General features: G+C 38.7%; 1 protein-coding gene across 1 annotated transcript in view; it reads right to left on the bottom strand.

The window, feature by feature from the left end:
• frk (fyn-related Src family tyrosine kinase) overlaps window positions 1-17,387 on the bottom strand; it is a 109,472-nt gene that overhangs the window by 19,432 nt on the left and 72,653 nt on the right. The gene's annotated exons all lie outside the window — the stretch shown is intronic.

Raw genomic sequence — 17,387 nt, forward strand, 5'->3', positions numbered from 1 at the left:
AAAACTACCGAGCAACTAGGTTAAGAAAGGCACTATTCACGAAAATTATAGTAAGACGGTATTGGCCTAGTGGCTAAATCACTGTACTTCAGGCTAAACAATACTAGGCTTCTCAGCCCAACCAAATCACTTGAGATAATGTAAATAATTGTACCATTGAGGAGAATGTGTAAAGGGTCTAGTGATGGTGTTGACTATGGGGTCCACAGCTGTCTTAAATGGAGAATTAAAAACTAGCTAAAATTGATAGAGTGCAATTACATCTATCAAGATATGTTACATTGTTGGTAAATATGGAAAATAACGTGTCATCCACTTCATGCACACTGTCAGGGCAGTCACTTTTTCTTTTCATTCTACTGTCATATAAATTGAATGAAGAATGTGTTTTCATTGACAAGGAAATGTACTTCGTTTCTTCTCGTAAACAGCCACTGACTTAAAAGAAGTATGCAGAAAATCTCTTTGCCAAATTAACAGTTATTAAAATGCTTACTTAGAATGTGACATTTTCTGTCAGACTACATTCATTTTCTTATCAAGCAAATCAGAAATAATGTACAGATGCCATTGGAGAAGACGTTGGAAAATATTTACAGTATGTTAGGGAAGATTGCTCAATTGTTATGAACAATGGCATTTTGAAAATCTAAGTCCAAAATAGTTCAGTCTCTTAAGGAAATTTAGAGATTATACAGCACAGCAGTTTGCACTAACAGTTTGGGCTGACTTAACTACTCAACTGATAAGAATCAAAAAATAAATGACAGCTTGTTTCATTCATTAAGCATGCATGGCTTATTAGGTTTACGAAATCTCATTCAATTGCATCATCTTCTAAATCACAAGGCTTAGAAGGGAGAAAATGACTGGCTTCATGCTGATTTACATCCTATAGTTAATCAGACAGCTATAAGTGCCCTGCTGTGCCCTGCCAGTTACTCTGTGTACTGACATTGTTCAAAGTTGCTCATTTCAATGTGAACCCTGAAAATAAGTAAACAGATTACTCTATTTATAGTGAAAATTTCAATTGCAACATCTCAGTTTACTTTCAGGTCGATTAACTCAAAAGAGGAACCCTGATGGGAAGACAGCACTTTGGTTTTATGAAAACTGCATGGCAATTACCATGCTCTGGCAGGCAATTACATAGCCGTAAAAGGAGGTCAGGTATTACTTTATTTAAATAGTCATTTTATTTTTTTATCTTTGTTGGGATGTGAAGCTGACATTCACACATTAGAATTCTTCAAAGGATGTTTAAATGCAAGCAAACACAAAATGAAGGAATGAAGTGTTTAGAAATGTGTTAATGAAATGCCAGATGTTGTGAAAAAATCTTCCACTTTTGTTCAGGGATCAGCTGATCTTAATAGGCTACAGTGTCTACAAATGTGTAATCAGTAGCTATAATCATAGGAATTTTGGTAAATATGTCACTGATCACATGATGTGAATCATAGAAAGACAAATACTTCATAGAAAGACAAATAGCAGGCATCTGAGAGGGAGAACAGTACAGGAGCTTAAGGGGAAAAGGTGTAAAATATCTGTAGCAGATCTTAGTGTTACCATTTAAGTTAAGGAGCAGCCGAAAGAAGAAGAAATTTAATTTTAAGAAAAAAAAAAGTTTACGCAGTTTACTATTCATGCCAGTGCAATGCAAGTCCTGTTTGATGTTGGACTTTTAGATGATGGTTTGGAAGAGCCAGTTTCTATGTGGGCTACATCTGCAAGAGATGCCAGCTGATCCAGCATCTCGAGCTCAGGGTCACTGAACTGGAGGAGGAGTTGGCTGACTTGCGTTGTAATAGAGAACTGGTGTACTTGGCCCAGGTGTCCTTTAGAGAGATAGTGTGCACCCCCAAGGTGGTGCGGGAGGAGATTCCAGACCCAGACAGGTAGAAATAGGTGTGTCACGGACACAAGGCGTAAGGTAAAAGGTGCACACTATCTGGGGGCATCAACCCCAGAATTAGAAGTGTCAAACCGTTACCATGTCCTTGCGGAGCTGGATGGTGTCTCTAATAATTCTGAAGTGGAAGGCAGGGATGAGGAGCCCCAACGGGCCAACTCAAAACCAGTTCCCAAAAAAAGTGAGGTAGTGATAGTTGGGGACTCAATCAATAGGGGGATTGAAGCGCAGGTGTGCTCCAGAGAGAGAGGGTCTTGCACGGTGTGTTGCCTTCCAGGAGTACAGGTGGGTGGGGCGGGGGTGGATCCAGTTGTCATTGTCCATGTTGGAACAAATGACATACATAAGGGTAGTCTGTCAGTTCTGCAATCCAAATTCAAAGAATTAAATGCCAAGCTGACGAGAAGAACTGACAACTTAGTCTTCTCCAAAGTTCTGCCTGTGCCACGCGCCAGTCCAGGTAAGATTAAGGAGATTAGAAGGCTTAACGCGTGGCTCAAATCTTGGTGCAGGGTAGCAGGGTATAGGTTTATGGGCCATTGGGACTCCTTTTGGAACAGTTGGGACCTGTTCCGCTGTGAGGGGTTACATCTGAACTGGAGGGGCACCAATGTATTGGGGAGGCGTATGTGTAGGCTAGCCGAGGATTGTTTAAACTAGGGAATGGGGAGCAGGGAGTTTAGGACAGGCCAGGTTTAGATCTATACATGGAAGAACAAACAATGGTGTAGAAATAAAAATGCATAGCAATGTAAATTCTAAGCAAATATTTAAATGTAGAAGGAGAAACACATTAAAAGTAGCTTGCCCTAATGCTAGTAGTATCAAAAATAAGGTAAGTGAGTTGTATGTAACAGAGCATAATTATGATGAGTGTAACATAGAGGGAAACACATTTTTTAGGAAGAATAGACAGAACTGAAAAGGAGGTGGGGTTGCTGTTTATGCCAAACAGGATTTAAATGTAAGTCCTCTGCAGTTGGATGATGAGCCCCATCTTAGTGAGGCTTCCCCTGGAAAATATTAGAGAAAGAGGTCTTATTTTAGGAGTGTGTTATAGACCACCCAATTCAGACAGTAATTTCAACACACATCTTTTTAGTAATATCAAAAAGGCAAGTTTACAGGGAGATATTATAGTCATGGGGACTTTAATTATTCAAATATTTACTGGGATAACCTTGCAGGTGGAGGAGCACAACAGCAGGAGTTTTTAGAAGTAATCAGTGACTGTTTTTTAACACAGCATGTTAAAGCACCAATACGGGGTGAAGCCTGTCTGGATTTAGTATTTTGTAATAATCAGGATAGAATTGAGGGTGTAGAGGTGATTGAACCACTAGGGTCAAGTGACCATAATGTAATACAATTCTCAGTATTTTTAAGAAAGCAGATGCAAAGACTAAAATTGTTAAATTGAACTTTGGTAGGGCTAATTTTGAGCAGATGTGACAAGGTGTTCGTAGGATACACTGGGATAAGCTTTTAAGTGTGGAGACAGTCGAGGAGCAGCAAATCAGGTTTACAAATGTTTTACATACCTAAGTTTGGAATTAATAGGAAAGTAAAAAAAGCTCCACAGTGGATTAATAAAGATTTTAAAAAGAAGTTGCAAAGGAAAAAACTTCTTTATAAGGCATATAAGACTAATGACTGCAAAGTGAATAGTAGAGCGTATGAGAACATGAGGGCAACCATCAAGAAGGATATAAGGGAGGCTAAAAGACAGTTGGAGAGGAATATAGCAGACAAGGCGAAGGAAGACCCTAAAAGATTCTTTCAGTATTTTAGAACAGTCAAGGAGGAGGTCAAGTGCATCCAAAATAGTAAAGGGGAATTAAAAGATACAGACAGTGAAATAGCGGATGCCCTGAAAAGTGAGCAAGTGGATAACCTCCCAGAGGTAAACGCAACTACTAAGGAGGTACTAAGGGATTTGGAAATTGTAGAGGGAGAAGTGCTGCTCAGATTAAATAAACTGAAATCAAACAAATCACCAGGGGCCTCATGTATAAACGGTGCGTACGCACAGAAATGTTGCGTAAGAACTTTTCCACGTTCAAATCGCGATGTATAAAACCTACACTTGGCGTAAAGCCACGCACTTTTCCACGGTACCTCATGCCATGTCGTACGCAAGTTCTCCGCTCGGTTTTGCAGACTGGCGGCACCCAGCGTCAAAGCAATGCTACTGTTCCTGTGTGGTTACTCATTATTTTCCTGATGCGGCTTTATAAATACACTGAAACTAACCGCATATTTTTTATTAGTGTAATGCATCTGATTGTAATTAACTTGTTACAATATAATGGTCCAGGGAACAGCCATAGTATTCCAAATACCATAACTGCTTTAGCGTTGTTACTCTCACTGCACCTTCCTCTTCTTCTTCTTCTTTCAGCTCCTCCCGTTAGGAGTTGCCACAGCCACAGCGGATCATCTTTTTCCATATTACTCTCACTGCACCACTCGAAGTATTTATATCACTGGATCTGAGTGGGGAATCACAGCAGCAGCTGATCGGAAAGAGAATTATCGGTATACAGCATCAGGCACACGCTACCTCAGCCACGGCAAAACGTTTCAAAGCCTTTCCTGTACGGACATCGCGGTTCAGAAACAGTTTCATCCCAAGAACTATAAACAGTCAATCAAGTGCTCCTTGTAAAACTGTTTGTATTATAAGTACAATCACCCTACTGTAAACTTGCACTATAGTTATAATATTGCACAACCTGAGCCACTTTATAAAGTGCATATTTACATATGATGACAATATCATTTTTAAGATGAAATGCAGTAAAATATGTTTTTTTATATTATACAGGTAAAACTTTAACTTCATTTAAATAATCTATATTCTTCACTGGGACTGGCATGAAGGATAGAATAATTAAACATGTACTACGAAGATATTTCATTGTTCCTTAAACTTTTTAAAGAATCAGCGCTCTAAGTTTACAGATGGCTTAACATCTATTACAGAGCTGATTGTGTGGCAATCGGTTACTTGGAGAAAGAAAAGCAAGAACTGCATGGGCGGCCACGCCAATATATATTGAATATAAAACAGAAAGAGAAAATAACAACACAGCTAAAAATGCAGCGGCAAATTTCGACAAAAGTTAAATGCTTGTGTCATGAGCACGAAGCGTCTATGCAGACTTGGCCATCCACCGTGCATAAGATATCATATTGACATTGGCGGGTGAAGGAGCCACCGATTCTTTTTCTGCCCAGGGCCACCACAAGCCTAGATTTGCCCCTGATTACTGCTGCAATAAATAATTTCATCGATGGTCGTGAAAAATTTGTTGCGCTGTAAAACCCATGTTTAATAATGTGCTTTAACTCCTATCATCATGAAATTGATATCACGTATATATCTCAGTATTTTAGTTATTCAGAGAGCTGTAATATCACGAATGTAATGGATTCTGTACAGTCGGAGGAAGAGAGCCGGTTTAAAAAGCAAGTAGTGGCCGCTATCACTAGAATATTGGACTATACAAAGTGCTGAATTAAATATTGTCAATCAATGTGGAACTTCTATAAAAATCCTAGAAGTGCATATTGTCAGAAGGCATCATATAACCCTAAAACAATATGGTTGGCCATATACACCATATTATTTCTATGGTGCTTATATTCTGAAAGTGAAGAAGAACCTGAAGTGCAAGAGGGGATTCCTTGCCCACTGCCCTATGGCGTTAATATTCTTTATGAAAGCCCTGAAGTAGATCTAGCCAGAATCTCTCTGTGCCTGAAGATGCGGGAGTTTTGATTAAAGGTTCAAGGTGAAAAGGGATTTTTTTTTGCTGCCCCACAAAATGGCTAATAGGATTAATAACTGTATATAGAAACTATTTTGGGAACGGTTGTGAAGTTGTTGAAAGAAACTTGCAAGCCCAATTCCAGAACACTTAAAAAGTTTGAAATTAGTATATGCTGAACTTCTAACAATAAGTTTTATAGGAGATGTTACTATGCTGCAATATTGCTATATTATTGATTTATAGTATTGTAAATTATGACATTTGCCCTCATCTCATATATTATTCAAACAATTAGGGTGCTAGCAAATTAAGATTTGCATTTGAAGCATGCACTTGGATTGAATTTCTGTAAAAGATTTTGAACAATTTGTGAAATACCCTGTGGTAAACAGGATATCAGGTAATGCTTCAGTATTACTCTTGCATATATGAAATTAGAATGAAACAGGCTGTAGATAAAAGTCACAGCACCTTGAACTTCTGACAAGCATCATAAAGAACAGTCACTTTTTAAAATGCAAATGTACCTGGACTATGTGTGTGATATGCTAATCTCTTTGAAGCCTTTTCTTGCAAACCCAGTAATAAGTAATTTATAACATCATAACATGATTGTAAAATTTATTTTCCCGGACCCCCAACATTTTAGTTTATTTTTATTAGGCTTCTACAGGGATGATTCCACTTAATTTAGGGGAAATCTTGAGACAGACTACAATAAATTGCAATGCAAATTGCATTGTATCAGGATGTCTGGAGACTCTGGCAGTACTCAAATGTATTTCAACATCTCAAATACCAAATGTGCTTCTGTAGACAATAAAAAGTAATGGGGAGATAATTCTACTGAAATTCATTACAAATTGTTTCTAATTATCAAATTCCCTAACTGCTGAACCTGCTTCACACTTTCAGGTGGTTTCCTGTTTGATCCATAGCTAGTCTGATGCAGAAAATCCATTCTTCCGCTGTGTAAGTCTAACTACATAATTATAGCAGATAAAATTACTTGATTAAGAATAGAAGAGATGAGGGGGATGTGGTCGAAATTTAACATCTTATTAAAGAAAGAAACATCCTCTAACAGGGCAATTCAGTAATCAGGCAGGAGAAAAGTTTTTCATTGTATCATTTAATTACTCCTCAGCAAAATGGCTTGGAGGGAGAATTCTTCAAAAGCAGTCTATTACAGCATGGTCAGAATGGTCAGAGAAAAAAAGGATAGAAGTTCATTTTATAAACTACTGAATTTACATACAGTAGTGTCAATCAATGCATACATTTTACTCTGATTGGTTCGTTGATTTACATTCAAATGATTTATATAAAATAAAAGTCTATTATATTTTATTCTGGTTCTTCTTATACCTTTTGAGATAAGACACCACCCTTGAAATTGCTGTGCATATAACAACTGTCCATTCTAGTTTATAAGACATCTGATTTCTCAGTCATCTCTTAGTCATCCTTAAGTACATTTTGTATATTACATCAGCCTTTCTTCTGGTACATTCTTTATTTACTTGACCACTTCAGTAGTTTTCCTAAACCAATTCTTATATTTCAGTGTACATTTTGTTGACCATTATTTGGTTTCCCAGATTTATTAACCCTTTTTGCTATTTCTTTAAGATGAATGCTATGTTACCCTAAAATTATTCTTCCACAGGGATAGGACTGTTCTTCCTCTTTCAACTTTCACAATCAGAGCCAAGGATAAAATGGTGGAAGTTGGAAAAGGAAAAATGCAAGGTTGAGTTTATGGAGAAGGTGAGACAGGCACTGGGTGGTAGTGAAGAATTACCAGACAGTTGGGAAACTACAGCAGATATAGTAAGGGTGACAGCAAGAATGGTGCTTGCTGCGACATCTGGACAGAGGAAGGAGAAAAAGGAAACCTGGTGGTGAAATGGGGAAGTACAGGACAGTATACAGAGGAAGAGGATGGCAAAGAAGTGGGATAGTCCGCGAGATGCAGAAAGTAGAAAAGAGTACAAGGACATAAGGCACAAGGTGAAGAGAGAGGTAGTGAAGGCTAAAGAAAAGACATATGATGAGTTGTATAAGAGGCTGGACACCAAGGAGGGAGAAAAGGACCTGTACCGATTGGCTAGACAGAGGGACTGAGCGGGGAAAGATGTGCAGCAGGTTACGGTGATAAAGGATAAATATGGAAACATACTCACAAGCGAGAAGAGTGTGTTGAGCAGATGGAAAGAGTACTTTGAGAGGCTGATGAATGAAGAGAACGAGAGAGAGAAGAGGTTGGATGATGTGGAGATAGTGAATCAGGAAGTGCAACAGGTTAGCAAGGAGGAAGTAAGGATAGCTATGAAGAGGAAGAATGGAAAAACCGTTGGTCCAGATGACATAAATGTGGAAGCATGGAGGTGTTTAGGAGAGATGGCAGTGGAGTTTTTAACCAGATTGTTTAATGGAATCTTGGAAAGTGCGAGAATGCCTGAGGAGTGGAGAAGTGTACTGGTGTTGATATTTAAGAATAAGGTGGATGTGCAGGACTGTAGTAACTACAGGGAGATAAAATTGATGAGCCTCAGCATGAAGTTATGGGAAAGAGTAGTGGAAGCTAGGTTAAGAAGTAAGGTGATGATTAGTGAGCAGCAGTATGGTTTCATGCCAAGAAAGAGCACCACAGATGTGATACTTGCTCTGAGGGTGTTGATGGAGAAGTATAGAGAAGGCCAGAACGGGCTGCATTGCGTCTTTGTGGACCTGGAGAAGTTGTGGTATTGTTTGAGGAAGTTGGGAGTGGCAGAAAAGTATGTAAGAGTTGTACAGGATATGTACGAGGGAAGTGTGACAGTGGTGAGGTCTGTGGTGGGAGTGATGGATGCATTCAAGGTGGAGGTGGGAGTACATCAGGGATCAGCTCTGAGCCCTTTCTTATTTGCAATGGTGATGGACAGGTTGACAGACAGATTAGACAGGAGTCCCCATGGACTTTGATGTTTGCTGATGGCATTGTGATCTGTAGCGATACTAGGGAGGAGGTTGAGGAGACCCTGGAGGGGTGGAGATATGCTCTAGAGAGGAGAGGAATGAAGGTCAGTAGGAACAAGACAGAATTAATGTGTGTAAATGAGAGGGAGGTCAGTGGAATAGTGAGGATGCAAGGAGTAGAGTTGGCGAAGGTGGATGAATTTAAATACTTGGGATCAACAGTACAGAGTAATGGGAATTGTGGAAGAGAGGTGAAAAAGAGTGCAGGCAGGGTGGAATGAGTGGAGAAGAGTGTCAGGAAGTGATTTGTGACAGACAGATATTAGCAAGAGTGAAAGGGAAGGTCTACAGGATGTAGTGAGACCAGCTATGCTATATGGGTTGGAGAGGGTGGCACTGACCAGAAAGCAGGAGATAGAGCTGGAGGTAGCAGTGTTAAAGATGTTAAGATTTGCAATGGGTGTGACGAGGATGGACAGGATTAGAAATGAGTACATTAGAGGGTCAGCTCAAGTTGGACGGTTGGGAGACAAAGTCAGAGAAGCGAGATTGTACTGGTTTGGACATGTGCGGAGCAGAGACCCTGAGTATATTGGGAGAAGGATGCTAAGTATAGACCTGCCAGGCAAGAGAAAAAGAGGAAGTCCTAAGAGAAGGTTTATGGATGTGGTGAGAGAGGACATGCAAGTGATGGGTGTAACAGAACAAGATACAGAGGACAGAAAGAGATGGAAGAAGATGATCCGCTGTGGCGACCCCTAACGGGAGCAGCCAAAAGAAGAAGAAAAAGAAGACAGGGATAGGACTGTTATTCTTTACTGCAATTTTACTTAAATGAATACTCCACCCCTAAATGTTTTTTTATGTTACTTACCCCATGTCGTTTGTAGTGATGGCTGAAATTAAAAAATGTATCCCTTGCTTTCGTGTAGAATAGAGTGAAAAAACGTTATGACATAATTCAAGCCAATAGTGACCAGTGCTGTACAATGGCAAATGGTGTGAGAAACATGGAAAAAATCATTTTTGAATTAAATATCCACGTCTACTTCTCACTCACTTGTCAAAAGTCCTGTCTTCAATTAAAAAATACAATCTCATGGGATTTTAGCATTATGTTTATGATATGCATTGATAATTACTATACTGTATATAGTACGTAGTACATACTGTATATATTTAATGATATTTTAACAAAAAAGCATGTGATTTGCAAGTTTTGAGCATATGACTGGATTACTGACATGTCAATTATGTGAGTTATGAGAGTTTTTTCTTTTTTTTCCCATGGAGGTTTTTCACATTTACCATAGTGAAGCATTGGGCACTATTGTCTTATATTATTCCATAAGCCTTTTTCTTCACATTCTGCATGAAAAGACAAGATAAATTTTTTTTTTTTTTTGGCCATCACTACAAACTACATGGTAAATGGGTGGAGGGTGGAGTATTACTTTAATTCCCTGTAATCAATATATTGAGGCAGCCCTGTGTTGCTTCTCCATAACCTCATCTTCTGGTCCAGATAAGACATATAATTTGGCTTTTCAGAAGGGAGCCACCTGGCATAAATCAATAGGACAATCATGTGTTCTATGTGGAGATAGTGTTTTTTTTAGGTAAAATAACAATGTAATTGCAGTGAGCCTCAGGGTGTATGACTGATTTTAAGCAATTTAGCTTGCAGTATGGATTCCAATGTGATATTTACTTAGAATTCCAATTAATTACAGGGTTATGTTCTTGAAGCCAGGGGAACCCTAAAATACCATGGAGAATGAATGAACTAATCACAAAAAAACACTTATTTTTCTGAATGTAGTACCCCAACCTAAACACAAATATCCAAGGTAATAAATGTCAAAACACCATGGCTAATAGGATTACCATCAATAGACAAAACCCAAGGTTGTATTTTTAATGGGATATGAGGAATTTCTAATGGATCCATTAATAAAGTTGTCTGAAGCTCCTGTATCAGTGCTCACAACTGTCATCCATTAATATTCAAAGAATATAAAAAAAAATAAAAAACAATTCGACTGAATTTTTGGAGTGGGTGCAAATATCAAAACTCACTCTTCTCATTGTCAAATATGCCCCTCTCCTCTAAACCCTTCGGAAACTGATTCTTGAAACAAATTCTCATTAATATTCTTTTTATTGTAACCCTCCTGTCCATTTTCAAGCGTCTGAATATATTATTATTTGGTAATTTACCTGGGTAAATTATTATCTACTACCATGCCATACAAGTCTGAGAGAAACATAGCAAGTTGCTCATCTTGTTTCTTCAGTTCAGTTTTTAGCCAGAATAATTCACTTCAATCAGCAAGAACCTTTCATTACAAAAAGAACAAAACTCTGAGTCCTTTAGGTTGAGTCTAAACCTGGACAACCAGGAATTGTATGATGCTGACCTTTATACAGTTGACCTGGTGATGTCATGAACCACTTGTTTCTGACTGATCTTCCCTAACAATGGCACAGCAGCTATCAACAAAATAGTCCCCAAATGGTAGTGTCATTAAAAAAAACATAAGATTGAGCTGCCTGAAAATGCAAAAAATTACCAACATAAGTAAGAACACATATAAACAATAAATAATAATAAATAATAATTGTAACTCTTTATATAGCGCTTTTCTCACTACTCAAAGTGCTCTCTGCACAGGTAGGACCCAGGACGCAAACCCACAAACGACAACTGGATTCCTTGGTCTCAAAAACCACCGAAATCAAGTATAAATTAAATTTAGAGCTCCAGGAACTGTCTGTCATACCATGACAAGAAGGATGTTCTAACTGCTAGCAGTAAGTAAATTGTGTGGCTAGTTTGACCCATGCTTTACAAACTGACTGATCCATTCTTACTAAAAAAAAATCCCACTCCCACTATTTTGAAAACAATGATCTTATGTTTCCTTCTAGGATTTATTTTATCTTCTTACATGGTAAACTGCTGTCATGACCTGAGCTTTAAACTTCCAAAATTATGAGCAGGGACCTTTCATTTTGCTTTACCCTACATTGCATAGGAACAAATATAATTTACAGTAGTGAGAGTAGTGTTGTTGTAAATATTTGTTACTCTCCTTCTGTCCTTTTAATGAGAAACTTTTCATATATCCTCAGGTAGCATCTACCAATTAGTTAAAATTGTAGTCAACTCATAAAAAAATGATAAAATTGCTTCTTTGAAAAGGAGAATAGAAATAACATCTTTTACTTTCTGCTTTCACCAATCCTCACTTACAGAACAATATGGTGTTTCTTTGATATCAGCTACAGCTTCTATTTGAAATAATATCTTTGATGGAGGATAACACAGAGGCAGACATAATGAAACAATTACATACATTGATTATAAGTGATAAAAAATACCATCTGGCTCCCAAGTAAAACTACAACTCTAATTGGATTCTAGCACCAATGGTGTAAAGCCCCTCAAAGGATAACACGTTGTAAACCACATAATGACACATGAATTAATCAGCAAAGGGGTTAATTGTTTTATGACATGTTTAATGACTTTAAATTATTTAATAATGTGATTTTACTTTGTTTTGTAGGACTTTCCAAATTGCTAATTAGATGCTGGCACAAAATTATAAGGGTTTAAATATTTAATGAGTGTTTCTTTGTTTACTCAATAATAACTTAATTATGATGCTCATTAGAAGCCAATGTTTATGGAGTAAGCAATAATATACAAAACACATCTGAGTAAAAGAAATCTTGTCAGTTTTAAAAGTTCAATGCATTTGCAGAATATGGTCCAAAAACAATATCAGTTTGTTAATATTTACAATAACCAAATTTTCTTTATATTGATAATGAGGGCATATTCCATTTGGCTGAATTTTCTCCAAACAGGAGTAACGAGGAAGACATCAGCATAGTCCAGTTTCCAGAAAGAGAAAATTAATAATAGTGGGAGACTCTGTCATTATGAAGATTGAGTTGCAGGTGTGTTCCAGAGACAGGATCTCGAACAATGTTTTGCTTCCAGGTGCGCAGGTCGAAGACCTCCTTGAAAGTGCTGATATGCACGTGGCCAGGGTGGGGGATGGTTCAAGTTTTTATTATCCATGTTAGAACAAATGACATTCATAAGGTTGGGCTGTCAGTTCTGCAATCCAGATTTAAAGCTGAGGAGCAGGGGCCTCATGTATAAATGCATGGTGAAGAATTCGCACTAAAATATGGCATACGGACAAAAGTAGATATGTGCATACACACAAAATCCAGATACATAAAAATGTGTATGCCAAGTTCCATGCACTTCCCTTTTATAAATCTCAGTGAACATGAAATTTAACACAAGTGGAAGTGCCTATAGCCACACCCCAACTCCTCCCAGAATTCTGAATCTATACTAATAAAAGGCAAAGCCCTCACTGACTGACTGACTGACTCATCACTAATTCTCCAAGTTCCCGTGTAGGTAGAAGGCTGAAATTTGGCAGGCTCATTTCTTAGAGCTTCCTTACAAAAGTTGGGCAGGTTTTATTTTGAAATTCTACATGTAATGGTCATAACTGGAAGCTATTTTTCTCCATTTACTGTAATGGAGTTGAGCTCGAAAGCCGTGGGGGGCGGAGTTTCGTGTGACATCATCACGCCTCCCACATAATCACGTGAACTGACTGTCAACGCAGTGCGTAGAAAACCAGGAAGAGCTCCAAAAAGCACTGAAGAAAACATGCATTATACAATTGAAAAGGCAGCGAAACAATAAGAAGCGAGCGAATGACATATACAACCATATTCATGAGTGCTGCTCCTTCGGAAACAAAGCAAGGTGTAAACCTAAAGTTTAAATTAAGTTCATAGACAGGCTGCCGCTGGCGTTTGTCATGCCACGGGTAATCGGGATACAAGTTTAATGACAGGACGCAGGATATAAGCGAGAGTTTTGATCACTTTGTAACTAAGTTAAAATTACACGTGAAGAGCTGTGCTTATGCAGATTCCGAGAGACTGTGTTTGTGGGGGATTGATAGTTAAGGCGGGTGGGGGAGTCACGTCATTATCTCCCCTCCCATTCACCTCATTTTGCTCTGAGCTGAGCTCCGCAGCTAACGTACGCAGTGTTACGGAAGCAACTTTGTGACGCTGCCACCAAATACTCACAGAAAAATCCACAAGTTAATACACAAGCTGTCTCTACAGTTTCTCCACACTGAATCCTCCAGGCACTACTTACAAAAGGTTACATTGACGATCGTGTTATGTTACTTTTAAAATGTTTCCTTTTCTTAGCACAAGCACAGCTAAGAAGCTTCGATGCATGTGCTCCATAACGCGTTAAAAAAATCACACATTTAATCACACTTTGCAAGCAAAGGGGAACTTATGTTAATGCATGATTTCATGGTACACCGATTACATTGATCAGCGCTTCACGATTCATTTTACCCTTGCACACCCTTGGTTTGAGAAGAAGTATGAAAAAAACATGAGGTTAACACAGAAAAACAGATCACCAATTGAAGCTTTATGAATAATCGATTCGCCATCAATAATTGTTTTGGTAAAGCCATACTCCGTGTAAACCTCCTTCCATTTTATAATTTTTTCCGCCACTAGCCATGATTAAATGAACGGTAAAAAAGTAAGAGCGAAGCAAGGGTGACTTATTCAGGCAGGCAGGCGACCGCTCAATAGCTCAAATTTGGATATAAGTAGGTTCTATTTAGTCACCAGAAATATCTTTGTTAGGAATGGAAGTTGAATTTAGTCTTTAAATTACTATGGTAAAGAAAAAGTTATGCAATGATGACTATATTTAACTATATAAAGTCAAAACTTGTATATATAAAGTCATTCGCGAATATATAAAGTCAAAACTTGAAAATATAAAGTCACTGTCGGAATAAAAAATGTCAAAACTTGAATATATAAAGTCAGCGTCGGTATATATAAAGTAAGCGCTGCAATATATAAAGTCAAAACTTCAATATATAAAGTCAGCGTCGGAATATATAAAGTAAGCGCTGGAATATCCATCCTTTTCCCAACCCGTTGAATCCGACCACAGGGTCACGGGGGTCTGCTGGAGCCAATCCCAGCCAACACTGGGCACAAGGCAGGAACCAATCCTGCGCAGGGCACATGCATCATTTTCAAAACATTAACCGAACAGTCTTTATTAAATTTATTTTTCCAAATACGTTTTTGCTCACTTAGTTCAGTTCAGAGTCATTTCAATCAATAGATTTTGACTTTGACTTTACATATTCAGGAATGAGTTTATATACTCCGATGTTGACTTATTATATAATGAGGAATTATTTTATAAATTCCAATGCTGACTTTATATATTCAAATTTTGACTTTATATATTCGGGAATGACTTTATATATTCAAATTTTGACTTTATATATTCTGACGGCGACTTTATATATTCACAAAATCAATTTATTTGCTTGTTTGGCACCCCATAGTATATGTGTGTGTGTGTGTATATGTACACATGTATGTGTGTGTATATATATATATATATATATATATATATATATATATATACACATACATACATACATAGTGTGACGGACAGCCGGGTCTCATCTGCTGCATACGTCCCGGGGGAGCCACCATGGACACTGCAATACCTTCCCCGGGGCGCCTGGGGGCAGTCTCCCTGGCCGTGGGTCCTTCCTGAGTCTCCCCCGTGGCTCCATGGGACATGGAGTCCACCACAGCCCGGTTGGGAAATGGGGTAGCAGCTAGGGGGTGCTGCGGAGATCCAGCTGCCCCAAGGGATGATTTACCAGCCCCACCCGGAGGTGCAATTAAGACCAGCTGGTCAGGCACTTGGAGCACTTCCGGGTGGGCTATAAAGCGGGCCAACCTCTCTTCATTCTTGGCCAGAATCGGGAGGAAGAGGACGAGGTTGCCTGGGAGGAGTGGTGGTGGCAGAAAGGGTTGTTTAAAGTTTGTTTTGTGCTTTTGGGACTGTGTTGGGCCTGTGGGAAACGGGGAAGACGTGCCCCACGGCTGAAGAGAAAAATAAAAACTCTATTTGTTTTACACGTGCCTCTGCGTGAGTCTGTGCCAGGTCGGGCGCCTTTTACTATATATATATATATATATATATATATATATATATATATATATATATATATATATATATATGCCAGCAACACTCATGACAATGACAAAACAATTACATTGTCAATCACGTTACGTTATTATTAAAATGTTTCCTTTTCTTTTTACTTCTCCACTGCCAAGCACGGGTATTTTGAGATATATATATATATATACAGTAGATATATATATATATATATATATATATATATAGATATAGATATACAGTGGTGTGAAAAACTATTTGCCCCCTTGCTGATTTCTTATTCTTTTGCATGTTTGTCACACAAAATGTTTCTGATCATCAAACACATTTAACCATTAGTCAAATATAACACAAGTAAACACAAAATGCAGTTTTAAATGATGGTTTTATTATTTAGGGAGAAAAAATCCAAACCTACATGGCCCTGTGTCAAAAGTAATTGCCCCTTGTTAAAAAATAACCTAACTGTGGTGTATCACACCTGAGTTCAATTTCTGTAGCCACCCCAGGCCTGATTACTGCCACACCTGTTTCAATCAAGAAATCACTTAAATAGGAGCTGCCTGACACAGAGAAGTAGACCAAAAGCACCTCAAAAGCTAGACATCATGCCAAGATCCAAAGAAATTCAGGAACAAATGAGAACAGAAGTAATTGAGATCTATCAGTCTGGTAAAGATTATAAAGCCATTTCTAAAGCTTTGGGACTCCAGCGAACCACAGTGAGAGCCATTATCCACAAATGGCAAAAACATGGAACAGTGGTGAACCTTCCCAGGAGTGGCGGCCGACCAAAATTACCCCAAGAGCGCAGAGGCGACTCATCCGAGAGGTCACAAAGACCCCAGGACAACGTCTAAAGAACTGCAGGCCTCACTTGCCTCAATTAAGGTCAGTGTTCACGACCCCACCATAAGAAAGAGACTGGGCAAAACCGGCCTGCATGGCAGATTTCCAAGACGCAAACCACTGTTAAGCAAAAGAACATTAGGGCTCGTCTCAATTTTGCTAAGAAACATCTCAACGATTGCCAAGACTTTTGGGAAAATACCTTGTGGACTGATGAGACAAAAGTTGAACTTTTTGGAAGTCCCGTTACATCTGGCGTAAAAGGAACACAGCATTTCAGAAAAAGAACATCATACCAACAGTAAAATATGGTGGTGGTAGTGTGATGGTCTGGGGTTGTTTTGCTGCTTCAGGACCTGGAAGGCGTGCTGTGATAGATGGAACCATGAATTCTACTGTCTACCAAAAAATCCAGAAGGAGAATGTCCGGCCATCTGTTCGTCAACTCAAGCTGAAGCGATCTTGGGTGCTGCAACAGGACAATGACCCAAAACACACCAGCAAATCCACCTCTGAATGGCTGAAGAAAAACAAAATGAAGACTTTGGAGTGGCCTAGTCAAAGTCCTGACCTGAATCCAATTGAGATGCTATGGCATGACCTTAAAAAGGCGGTTCATGCTAAAAAAACCCTCAAATAAAGCTGAATTACAACAATTCTGCAAAGATGACTGGGCCAAAATTCCTCCAGAGCGCTGTAAAAGACTCATTGCAAGTTATCATAAGCGCTTGATTGCAGTTATTGCTGCTAAGGGTGGCCCAACCAGTTATTAGGTTCAGGGGGCAATTACTTTTTCACACAG

The sequence above is a fragment of the Polypterus senegalus genome, chromosome 3 (assembly GCF_016835505.1).
Source record: "Polypterus senegalus isolate Bchr_013 chromosome 3, ASM1683550v1, whole genome shotgun sequence".
Lineage (NCBI taxonomy): Eukaryota > Metazoa > Chordata > Cladistia > Polypteriformes > Polypteridae > Polypterus > Polypterus senegalus.